General features: G+C 39.6%; 1 protein-coding gene across 22 annotated transcripts in view; it reads left to right on the top strand.

Annotated features, from left to right (window-relative positions):
- Window positions 1-12,891, top strand: part of SIPA1L1 (signal induced proliferation associated 1 like 1) — a 219,458-nt gene that overhangs the window by 58,699 nt on the left and 147,868 nt on the right. For 13 of the 22 annotated variants that reach the window (XM_074584794.1, XM_074584793.1, XM_074584792.1 and 10 more), the window contains one exon: window positions 10,863-10,959. The exons of the other annotated variants lie outside the window; for them this stretch is intronic. The gene's annotated coding sequence lies outside the window, so the exon portion shown is untranslated. The remainder of the gene's footprint in view (window positions 1-10,862; window positions 10,960-12,891) is intronic. 22 annotated transcript variants of the gene reach the window in all.

Raw genomic sequence — 12,891 nt, 5'->3', positions numbered from 1 at the left:
GCTTGCTTGTATGTGGTAAAATTAATATTTTAGCTAAAGTTCAGGTGTTTTGTTCCTCAAAATTGATCAATAGTTGTCTGGGGTAACTGATAAAGCCAGTAGGATGAGATCTTTTCTTCGTGTGTCTCGCGGCTCAGCCCTCTGTCTTGGTAATCATTGTTGTAGCAATATTGGATAGGATCTGTATTTTCATAGCAGAATTGGAATTTTCCTCCTTGGAAGCTCAGGGTGCGGAGTTGTGGCCATGCCAGCCTGACACGAGCCTGTGCAGCCCCTGGAAGGGCACATCTTGCTTCTGTCCTCCCCCTGCTCCAACCGGGCTGCTTCTCCCTACCTCCTCCAGCTACAGCTGTGCGCAGCTGCAGGGGGGCTGAAGTGAGGGGTTGATCCAGCTGAAAGGTAACACTTCCAAAAAAGGGAGGGAGAGAGTTCTCCCCCTCCATTGGCGTGTGCATGCTTTATAATGGGTTGGACTGGCCCCGTATGGCCTTAGTAGGATGTTTCTGAACTCAGCTGCCACTTATGGTATGTCTGGTTTTTTATAAGCAGGATTTGTTAAAGTTTGCTTGTGCCCCACGTCCCTGCTCTAGATTGTTTGAATTCCATGTGATGCATTACTGATGTTTTTTTTCCCATGCTTTTCCTAATCCCATCAGGAGCTAACCATCATGCATTTGTAGTGATGCCACTGTCATGTTGTTAGGATTGGGTGCAATCATTTAAGGCCTGCCTTAGGCTCTTCATAGACACTGCCAGTGGATGTTAAGGATCATATAATAATCTTATATACATGGGGGGGGGGGGGGAGGAATAATCTGCTGGTGGTTAATTCAAATAGCCACAATGCAGCTGAGATGGTCTTTTCTCTAAAGTATTTTCCTATTTGTGGAACAGTTTGAAGTTTTGTGTGTTATGAAGACAGTACATTTTTAAGGTAATCTTGAAATTGAAAAATTTTAAATAAAATTTGCTGGTTTTGACTGCAGGCATGCATGCAAGTTTTTTTTCTAGATAGGAATAATGTGGACAGTATCTCAGAGTGATTACTTGTCATTGAGTTTGTTCTTATTTAATTTAAGAGAATAACCATAGTTTTTTCTTACTAAATACTTGTACGTATTCAAAGGAACAACATGTGTTGTGGAGTCCATAACATCTAGCTAATAGAGCTGATTTCTAGCTCTCCTGTTAGTACAGCTCACTGAGCTGTGCAACACTTCAGTTGTCTGATAGGAACAGACAGATATTTTTATGAAAAGCTAAAGAACAGTCTGTTAATTTTTTCCCTCAAGATTTATGGTCACTTTTTATTTTTACATTCAGCTGGTGGAATGTAAACCTTTGCAGGCATGTTTATTTGAATGAATCACTGCAACAGGCTTTTCTCAAGGCTTTTATTTAGAAGAGTAGTCATGTTCTGCCCTAAAGGATATAAGGAAGCAGGTGAAGAATTGATTTGTTCCTCTGTATTCTTGACTGTGATGGACAATGACTCAAATGGACTAGAGCACAAGATGCTATTTAGATTGTGAAATTGCTGAAAAAGAAATGATCATTAGTCATGGGTAGAGGTTTTGTGCTTATGTTACTAATTCTTTTATATTTGAATTTTTTAGTCTGGCATAAGATTAGAGATTTTTCTTCTCTTTAATGTAAATCTCTGGTGTACACAGTGTATTTGATTAAGAAACGGACATGGATAGTGGGTGCTTCTGGGTGGTGGGCGAGTAGGGTGCTGCTGCTGAGGCTGAGATGAGCTGCCAAGAGCACAGTGGCTGCCTCCTGGAGGAGTGCTGCTGCTGGTGGAGGTGTCATGCTGCTTCCACAGGGTTTCTGTGGCTTGGGGAGCGGGGGGGGTGGGGGGTGGTGGATATTAAATTATTTACTGGCCTCTCTAATTGCCAGTGTTACGCCTCCCCCCACGCCTTTTTTAGCTTCTGCAATTTTGTTAACTACTGATGAATTACATTGGCCTGATGCTGCAGGTTTGCAGTTACTAACATTCGTGAACCTTTCCTTAGAGTATCTGTTTGTAAAGTAAAAATAAACTCAGTTTTCTGCATTTAAAGAAACAAAAACCGCAACAAAATCTGCATTATCACCTTTATGCTACGGCATTACATTAAGTCACTATTTTGCTTCTCTTCTACATCTAGGTTATGTTTTTGCCCCAGTACTAATGAATACTCACTGAGGTGTAAAATCTCAATTTGTGTCTAGCTTTTTGGTATTCCTGTTGAGATCGTGAGTTGCTCAACAATGGATTTTTCTCTGTATCCAAGGGTGTTAGTTACAAAGTGTTTTAACTCTAGCACTTGTAGATAAACAAATAAGGTATTTTAGCTCCCTACCTCTGCCAAGAATAATAGCAAAAAATCCTATCTTCCTTCTGTACACATCCCCTAACTTGGGTTCAATCTTAAATCTTGTAATTATTTATTTACCTTCTGACCGTGGTACTTTTAATGATGATGCATCCAGTATCAGGGTCTGTGTCAAGGTGGTATGTATCATATGACACTCTGGCCATAATTGCTTTGACAAAGGCAGTTTTTCTTAAGACTTTTGAGTATCTATCAAACATACTCCAGAAATTAATTTAAAATACACAAAGTAATCTGCCTGAAGTAATTTCTTAGTGCTTCTTGCACAAAAAAAAAGCATGAAAAGTTCATATTTGTGAATTCATGCTTGTGTATGTTTCCTGACAAGTAAGAGAAGCCTATGCTGAGTGCCAGACATTCAAAATCACTTTATTTTTAACAACAGAAGAAAAGGTGTGAACCAGATTCTCAGCTATATCTGGTCAGCTTGGGTGCAAATGGTTCTGTAATAGTGAGACCACCTTAAGAATAGTGTTTGAATAATTATGTAGTACACTCTGGACTGGGTAGTTTTTCTGGCGTTGAGTTGGGCAGTTGAAGCTGGGCATAGACTTTCATGAGTCCTTAATAGTTAGCTATATTAATGGTCTCTGGATTCATGAGGTACTTTCTTATATTTCTCTTTTGGTTTGGGTTATTAAAAGTAGTATGTTCAGAGTGTTCTGTAACTCTCTTCCCTTCCTTCCCATGGATAGGTGGGCACTGTGTTCCCAAAATGTTAAATCTCATTTTACTAGTGAAACTGTGTCAACTTTGGAACGGACAAGAATGATGGCAGATTCCAAAACTTCTGTTCAGATAAAAATCTGTTGTTGAAGAGTCTGCCTCTGTTCATAGCTGGACACAGAAGGCTGGAGCACCTCTGCTATGAGGACGGACTGAGAGAGCTGGGGTTGTACAGTCTGGAGAAGAGAAGGCTTCAGGGAGACCTTATAGTGGCCTACCAGTATCTTAAGGGGGCCTACAAGGAAGCTGGTGAAGGGACTCTTTAGAATGTCGGGTAATGGCAGGACTAGAGGGAATGGATTAAAACTAGAGATGGGTCGATTCAGACTGGACGTTAGGAAGAAGTTCTTCACCATGAGGGTGGTGAGACACTGGCACAGGTTGCCCAGAGAGGTGGTGGAAGCCCTATCCCTGGAAGTGTTCAAGGCCAGGCTGGATGGGGCTTTGAGCAACCTGATCTAGTGGGAGGTGTCCCTGCCCAGGGCAGGGGGGTTGGAACTAGATGATCTTTAAGGTCCCTTCCAAACCCTAACAATTCTATGATTCTATGTAGTTTGATGAGACAAGTTACATTAGCATTGAATTTTCTTTATTGTGTGTAATTTTGCTAATATTCTTGGAAATGCAAAAGTAGCTGGTTGTGCTGCAACTCATATATTTTCCTCATTTGAAAATGAATATAAAATCTAATTTGTTTTTCCTTCACCCTCTCTCCTCAGAGATCTATCAAATTACCCTCTGTTTTAGATTCAAGCTCTTCATGGAAATTAATCATTCTGACCCCTGTGAAGTAAATATTATTTTCATTAATGGGAAAATTGCAGAACAGACAAGTAAAATTGCTTATTTGAATTATGCAGAGCTGTTAGACTTGTGGTCAGATCACTAGACTGTGCCTGTTTTCAATAATTTCTTTACAAAACTTTTTTATGTAAGCTGTAATAATATTGATGCTGTCTAAACAGACAGAAAAATGCTGGTTTTGTTTCCTGAAGAGTTGCGTGACCAAGAGGATAAGACTGTGAACTATTGTTTACAGAACAGTGTATCTTGAAATGCGGATAAATGAGCTATCTACTGAGAAGAGTACAAAACCGTTTGTAATTTTCCTGGGAAAACAGGCAAAGAACCCTTTTAAATTTTATCTTAACCTGGCAAAGAGCGTGAAGCTCCTTGAATGGGCAGAGAAACCCCCACTCTAATGGAAATTACCAGGTCTGCCATGTGAGTCAAATGGGGGTGGCGACATAGTGTGCTTGTGTTTTATGGAAGAATGCATTATCAGTTCCCATGAAATGCAAGCAAAACAGGGACTTCTGCACTGAAAATGGAAACCTTGCGTGCAGGAGGGGAGAATACCTTGAATTACTTTTCTCTTCTTCAGTAAAATGGAAATAATGAGTTCCTCTTAATCCGAAAGGTGGCATGGATGAATGTGTTCTTTTTCTTGAAGAAAGGCTGGTAACATAGGAAAGCAGAAGTTTGGTTACATATGCAAAAAACTTTCTAGCTGAAGAATTGTCTTTTTATCATAGTTGAATTTTAAATTAGGAATAGAAGAAGATATGATTTATGGAGTGTGAAACTTCTTAAGAGATGACTCTGATTTTCAGTTTGACACCGTTTCAAAGCTTTTGAAGACTGAATAAATTCTCAATGGAGTGGAATTTTTCATATGCTCTTGGATTTTTTGAAAATATAGTGATGTAGTTAATGCCTCTTTTAATGAATTTTATGGGCAGTATACATCTATACAACTTTTATTGTGAAGCTTCCTTTTGTAGCAGAGGTATGGTGTACACTTCTGTTGTGCTGTGAAGGGGGGATTGGAGGCTTAGAGAAGTGGTGCTCACAGAACATATGCAGTTAACCAAAATCTGCATTTGGATATTCCTGGCTTAAACACCTTTTGTGGTAAAGGGTAAAATAGTGGAGTTTCTGCAATATGCCAGTATATTTTGAAAGACTGGGGAACTTTGATTTCATGTTTTGTTTGTTGACAGATGTTGGTACAGGCCAATGGAAACCCACTGGATCAGTGTGTGCAGGTGCCCTTCAGTAACGGCGCTTCATGGCTTTTAGTTTGTGCACTGTTAGGCAGTTCTCTGCCTTCTTGTTTAGGGCGTCTAATTTGTCTAGCAAATGTATCGTTGCTTACATTTTGTGTATTATCAGTTCATCAAAGTGCTGATGAAAGCCTTCATATAAAGAGAAGTTGTTGTGGCCATTGGCTAGAAGTTGGAAGAGTAATACTTCTGACTGACAATTGGCTGCTGGATGACCTTGAACGACAACTTTTCTTTCTTTTGCCTTGATTTCCCTTTATTTGTATTTGGTTTAATGATATTTACCTTATCTGCAAAGCACTGTGAACCCTTATCAGTGGAAAGCTTCCTAGCAGCTGCATATCCTCTATGATGCTTCCTCTGTTTCCAATGACAGGCAGCTTTAAAATTCCAAATGCAGAAGTCAGTCAAGACGCCAGCTCAGTTTTTAATTTCTTTTAACAGCAGTCAAATAGATTGAAATTACATATGAAACAGGGAAGGGAACAGAAAAAGAGTGAGCTTTCAAATTGTGAATTTGAATATTCTTTGCTAAATTTGCCCTTTATCCTTGCTCCTCCAGTATTTTCTGCCATACACAGATTATTAGTTCTTTGCTTGACAGCAGTAACTTCTTCGATGGTAGAAAATGCAGTCGTCTTATAGCTTAGCTGTGACAGAGAGCTAGGCTGAAAAACAAACAATAAAAGAACTTTTCCAAAGAGAAAAACGTAACTTTTAAAGAAGGAATATTGGACAGCAAAAAGGATGGGTCACTACTTTCTGTAAGGGGGGAGGGGGGAAGTGGACTTTGTCTGCATTTGTTGTTGGTTTTCTCCATTTCGAACTTAAGTATTTGCATTCCTTACTGTAAAGTGCTTACTGTTGCCAGGAATAACTCCGAAGTTCACATTTTCATGGTTGTGCTCTATAAATTCTCTGATGTTTCACTTCGGTTAGTTCAGCACTGGACAAAAGCATTAGCTCATGGATGAGAAGCTTTTCCCAGTCAGCAGTATCTTCTTGGTACAGGTATTTTACTTACAGGATGTGGAATTATATTAAAGGTAAACATAAAGCCATTTATATGCCATTACAGTCATATGCTGCGTGGCTAGAAAAACTGGCCTCAGTGTGAAAGTGCGTAAGCCGTGCTAGTTTTGAATAATAAGGAAAGGTTATGGCTTACTGCACTAAAATGATGATGTGAACATCAGAAGAAGCCTTTTTAGGTGAAATGAAAGTAAATGAAATCTTATTCAATTACCCCTTTTGAGAAAAATGTTAAGTATTACAGTAATTGACTCCTGTTGACAGGGGAGCAAAAGAGTTAATAAATTAAGTGCAATGTTACTAATTTTGATTGATACTGTGTAATTACGATGTCAAAGGTATTTGAATTTGTCTCATGCTGTAAATCTGCATCAGACTTCTAGCTTATCCTTGATGAGAGCAAAAAAACCAACACAAAATGAGAAAATCCAGACACGCCCCCCTGTCTGAGCTGAATCTCCCTTAATTCAAAAATTGAAGTATAATTCAATTTCAGATCTCTTTTTCCATACTACTATTTTACAAAAGGGTATGAGAAGGTAAAAAGGTTTCACTAGTTCAGCTTTCTTCCTTGTTAGTAGCTTATCTCTGAGAAATTCATGAAGGTTTAGTGTCTGAAAAGGAAAAGGTAAATATTCTCTTTGAATTTTGATGTTAGCAGCAACAGAGAATCTCCTGACAGCCCTCCGTGCTCTTCTAGGGTTTTTTCTTTCCTAATAGCCTTAGTCTGACTGGAGGTTTTAGAGTTTGACAGTAAAAGGTAGCCTTCCAAACTACCTTGAGCTGTTCTGTTCTCGCTAAGAAGAAATAAAACTTAATTTTACCTAAAAGTGAAATTTATGGAAGAATACAAGAGATCAGATTATTCTGGCAGTAACTCTTGAAGCAAATGTTCTTTAGCTTGACAAGCCGAGCATGAAAGGATATGCTTTATTAGGATGCAAATTCTATGTATGTGATTCATTTGTTGTGTAGTATTTTCATGCGTTTTTTGGGTTACTAGAATTATACATGTATTAGTATGTAGAGAGACTTTATTAATGGGTCATAAATAGCATTTCACTATTCAACAGGGTGAAAGTCAAGATGGCTATAACTTCAAAATTTAATAGGAGTCTGTATACCTTCTTTTATAATGAATGACTCCAATTTCCTAGAATAAGGGATTTCAATTTGTACTACTTCTTGTAGACTCTTTTGTACCTGTTTCTACATCGCCTTGCTTCTTTTCTTGCTTCTGTGTTTTTCACTATTTCATATTCATTGTTCCAGATCCTCCTTTTTTCTGGAGGTTTTGCTGCTGCTGAGTTTTATACCTCCCTTTCATACTTATCCTTTCCTGCCTTTCTGACCCAGAAGAATTTGTGCCTCAGCGAGTTTCAGGAGCAACTGTCTTGTGTTTTAAGAGTAATTTTGGGAGCTTAGCTGTGATTTCTAAGTGTGCTGCCATTGCTTGCCATATAGGTTTGTGCAAGTTAGCTGGGTTGGTGCTTTTTAAAACCCAGTCTTACCTGTGTTTCTGATGTGTAGGAGTAATAGCCATTAGTGCTTAGCAGTCATATAGTTGAGAAGATGTTTAAGAATGGAGTTTACTTTGTAGTAATGTTTTTTATCAGTTTCTGGCATTCAGCATCTTCAGTGACAGCATATGTTTGGCTGGAGATGAAACTAAGAGCCCTGTGAAAGCTGTGGTTGGAGGTGTCCTTCCAGCAGTACTGCTCTGTGGGCTGTTCTCTGTTGTGGCAGCATACTGTGGGTGCAGGAATTCACTCACCTGCTAGGCACAGGGCTTTAAAAATACCAGCCTGAACACGCAAGGGAATTAGGTGCTGAAGTCCCATCTCCTTGTGACGGGGGTTCGCAAAATAGGTTGCAGGCTGGTGTCCAACGCCATGGGTGCAGCAGCATCTTCTTTTCCCTGCAGTGCATCATCTCATGTTTGTTGAAGTTCATTGGTGAAACTTGTCCTGGCTGTCTTCATTCCTCTGCTAGTAATTACAGTAATAATCAGCTAACACATGTATGTCAAAAGCCTTTGTTTTCATTATGAAGGGAAAGACAGGCCTATTAAAAATATTTTCATAGCTTTATGATGGCACAAGAACACTTTATGTAGACTACTTTATTTAGAAATAATAATGTGTATCGCCTTCCTAAGGAAAACTGAGAAGGATATTTTCCACTGATTAAAAGGGCATCCCAAAAGGCCTGCTTACTTTTCTTGGGAGATGAATGGAGTGAAGTCTGTGCAGGCTTGGGAGGAAAATCTTTTGGGGTTTTTTTTTTGTTTTGTTTGTTGTTTTTTTTTTTTCAAGCATCTATAAGAAAAAAACATCTGAACTTCTTGTAGCTATTTTTTCAGCATTTTCAAGTACTGTTAGATTCTGCTGAGAATAAATGCTAGTTATTCTTAATGTTTATAGAGAGCATTCTCTTTCTCCTTTTTTTGAAAAGGCTTTGGCTACAATTTCAGTACTTCCTAATGTTATTAATTATATAAGGCTTTTAAAGCTTTGAACTGCTGTTCTGCAGGTGACTTGCTGCTCTGTGAGAGTAGCTTCTGCAGGATGCGGCAGAGAAGTGGGGAAGTGAAGCATTCCTTGGGTAGGTGATGGATTCTGAAATCAGGGGGATGGATCTGCAAGGTTTCCTCATGTTGCTTGTAGTACTGCATACAGACATCTGGAAAGTAGCAAACAAAACGTTCAATTCTCTTCAAGTAACACATTTTAGATTTCAAGGGTGATGTAAGAAAATAGCCTTTTTCAGCAGAACCAAGTTCTTTCTTCCCTCCCCCCCTTAGGTACGCCTACACCAATGTTTTTTCAGCTCTGCAAGTGTGTTTTTTCTCACTCTCTCTGCTGTGTAGGCGGCCTTCCCAATCACAATGGAGCTTCACAGGCAATCTTTCACAAAAAAAAAAAAGTTGACTTTACATAGCTTGTCTATAATTTAACACCAAAGAAAATGGAGAGTTCTGGGTTAGAATTACGATGCATCTCAGTAATGCTTGAATAGGTGAAGAATTTCACCTTAAATAAAACAAGGAAAATATGTCTTGACCAGAAGGCCACCATCTGTGGAAATTATTTATTTACTTGCTGCCCATACGACTTGCCAAAATGTCAGTAGCAATCACAAACAGGTAGATTTTAAACCTTTTGCTTGCTTCATTTGACTGAGTTATAATTGAACTTCTCTACCCCAAAATTAGAATGGGATTCTACTTGAAAGAGGCTCAGTTTGTTGGTAATATGAAAATTAAAATACAGTTCTTCCTGGAATGTTACCTTTTTAAACATGAATTTAGTTCTCTCTGCCTTTTGGAAGCTGCTTTTGCTGCATTTGATGACAACTTTTTCAGGTACTGCAGCTTTTTTGATGATGCCTCTCATTTTTTTTCCAAGGTCTTAATTTCACACAATATTTTGTAAATAAGCCTGAAATCTTTATTTTTAATAGCTTAAAGGAAGATAGCAGTACTTACTTACTTGAGCTCTGTTGATAATGTTGTCTGGCACTTCTTAAAGAATTTGGTTGATGCTAATGTTCTTGCCACCAAGTATTCAAACTTCATTCAACTCTACCTAGAAATAACTGTTGGGAGAATAGCAATGGGTGACTTAAAATTATTTGCTTATCAGCCTACCAAATTTCAGAGATCATTATTATAAAATAATCAGTGCTTGTACCATGGTTTTATGTGCAGGTTAAGCTGGCATTGCGGCTGAAAGCAGCCATCCTCGTCTGCTTATCCTGTCCCATGCCTTTTCTGCCTCATGTCAGCACAAGTGCTTGTGTAGCCATGCGGTGAACTGGATTGGGGAAAACCAGGTTGAAGAAATGATCTAGGTCTTCTCCAGTCTCCTTATTTAGAATTGGGTTTTAATCTGTCTCGTTGATATGATTCACTGCATATCTCCTCTAACACGTGAGCTTGGTGGGAGTAGAGAAGGACAAAAATTCATTGGTGGTGTGTGCTCTGCCTCCAGCTTGTGCCTCTGCAGAGTTCTCGGGACTCCAGCATAAATCTCCATGGTTACATCTGTTTGCCTGGTCTAATTTTAGAGGGCTCCTGTCATATACAGATGTAAGCCTTTTGTAGCAATAGACAGAGGTCAGATGTTTAAGCTAATGCTGAAACAATACAGATTTCGTTACAGCACCTGGTAAATAGGAAGGACCAGCTCTGAAACTTTTTTCAAGTTGGAGACTTCTTAGAGGGCGGCAGTTGGTAACTTAGATAAACCCATTCCTGCTCTCCTTTGTGTTTGACATGTGTGGCTTTATGTTGAGTAGTGAGGAAAGAAGTGGGCCACAGCACTGCGAAATATACCCTTTATTTCAGGTGTAACCAAATGGAATCTCCAAATGCCTGGCAGAATGTGTTCTAGAAGAAAATGACTTGGTTCAGAGAAAGGGTGATAAAAGAAGGGTTGGGATTGTTATAGTGGAAAACTTCTCATGCAGGCTCTCTCAGATGAGTAAGTTAGCTGCAAAAACTTCATAGGTTCATGGTTTTATTAAGTCTTCATTGTTGCTTTTGGCTTCTTACAAGCACAATTTCCACAATACCCTTTACCTTTTGAAAAAGACCTGACCCGTTTGTTTCCCAGTCAAATTTTGTTCATACCCACGGTCTTTCTGCTTCTAGGTTTCACCGTGCTATGATTCATCTGAATCTGGTCGTGACAGCCACCAGGAGTTTTTGCTAAAGCTGCATGTGCCTGCCTTCTCAGGAATTTGAATAGGTAAGAGAGCAAGCACCACTTTCTGTATCGTTTGACAGTCACCCTTTGGAGTGGTGCTAGTTGCCACAAAATTATTGTTGGCTTAGTGACTGCTGATAGCACGTTAGTGTTTTACAGAATATATAGGGGGTGGTCTCCAGCAGGATGGTTTACCTGGGTAGGCTGGCTGCCCTCTGAGTGCCAGACTGTGTCCCAGTCTGTTGCTGAATGTGTCCTCTATACGTGAGAGCTTTTTTCAGGAGGGAGAGATGAAAGGGGACTAGACGGCTACTCCCTCATCCCCTTTCACACAGAATCACAGAATGGTTCGGGTTGGAAGGGACCTTAAAGATCATCTAGTTCCAACCCCCCTGCCATGGGCAGGGACACCTCCCACTAGACCAGGCTGCTCAAAGCCCCATCCAGCCTGGCCTTGAACACCTCCAGGGAATTTCTACTAGGTATTTGTAGAAGTGTTCGTAAAAGCAGGTTGGACTCTGTTCAGGATGTGACAGAATGCCTGGTTTTGTCACGTTTCCTAAAACACAGTAGTTCTTGTAGGTGGTTTCTTTTAATCTACTTGTGAAACTAAACTTGTGTTGTAAGGAAGAAAGGGGATGATTATTCTGAATGTGCCTGATTCTACTGGCTTTTAGTACATGATCTATCCTTTCACAGAGAAATATAATCTACTTTTAGGGAGTTTGTGAAAAGATAAAAGGTACACTGCAAGCGTGAGATACTGCAGATCTGCCTGCGCAGCTTTGGCTTCTGCCTTGTATCAAATGCAAGTCCTTTGCAGGTGTGTAATGATCTCGTGCAAGAAGGTTGGAAAATTGCAGTGTGTGACTTTGGGGGATGGAGGGAGGAGGGATGGGGAGCACTGGTGTTGGTTTTGCAAAGATGGGCAGGAATGGATTTCTTTACAGACAAATTGACTTCCTGAATTAACTCAACGTGTTGTGTAAGCCATAGCACTGCCTGAATGGAGGTGACCAGAATACTTGGTAAGGACTGCAGGGAGAACAGCATTGAGACATGAACTTAGATCAGTTTAAACTGATTTGCAACCAGGCAGCGGAAACACAGCTCCCTCCACTGAGTAGACTTTGATCTGTTTATTAACACATTTTGAAAGCTATAGGTGTAAGGTATGCAAAGGAAATCCACTCTGGAAGTGACAAGTGGTGTAATAAAAGTTGCTATTAAAGAAAAAGCCCTCCCTTGTAACGTTGGTTCATCAGTCTGGGGGATGTCTAAAGAAACAAATAGGTTTCTTATTTGAGAGGATCTGCCCTGTAGTTGTTGCTGCACTTGTTTTGGACGATGTTGTTGTATCGAAAGTGTCAATTTACATCTGTTCTTCTGAAATCTGTCAGCAAAAGTGCATTGTGTTGGTGGAGGACTGCTTAGCCTCTGAGGTTTGATTTGTTGTAGCAAGAAAACATTTCCTTCAGAGGACATATATATTGGAAACAAACATGTTTCCTCGTGGCTCTAGAGGAGCCCTTGGAAAAGGCTGTTTTTATTATTTTATCTTTCCCCTGGAATCATCTTACCTTTTCACTTGGCACCATCTTTTTACACAGAGTCATTATTGTGATTTTCTTTGATATGTAGCTCTCAAAGTTACAGATAGAGGAGAAAATGTTGCGTCCGTCTCTTTCCCACCACACCACACAAAATTTTATTTTGTTTTGTTTTCGAAGTTTGTGGTCTCAAGAGACACATTTTGATCCTGAACACTCTTTAGTGGGGCATGGACAGTGAGTGAAAAAGGGCTGTCTTGAGTGATGAAGTAAACGCAGTCTCTTGGCTATTCATTTAACTTACTAGTGGAAAGTAAGTGAATGGTTTTTCCACCTTGTTACGTTTGGATTCCACAGTTTGTTTTTCTGTCATATCCTTTTTATAAAGAACATCCAAGTAATTAAACTAATTTTGCCAGTGATG

Source organism: Larus michahellis, chromosome 4 (genome assembly GCF_964199755.1).
Source record: "Larus michahellis chromosome 4, bLarMic1.1, whole genome shotgun sequence".
Classification (NCBI taxonomy): domain Eukaryota; kingdom Metazoa; phylum Chordata; class Aves; order Charadriiformes; family Laridae; genus Larus; species Larus michahellis.
Note: the sequence above shows the minus strand (reverse complement) of the source record. Positions and strands in the feature narration are given on the sequence as shown.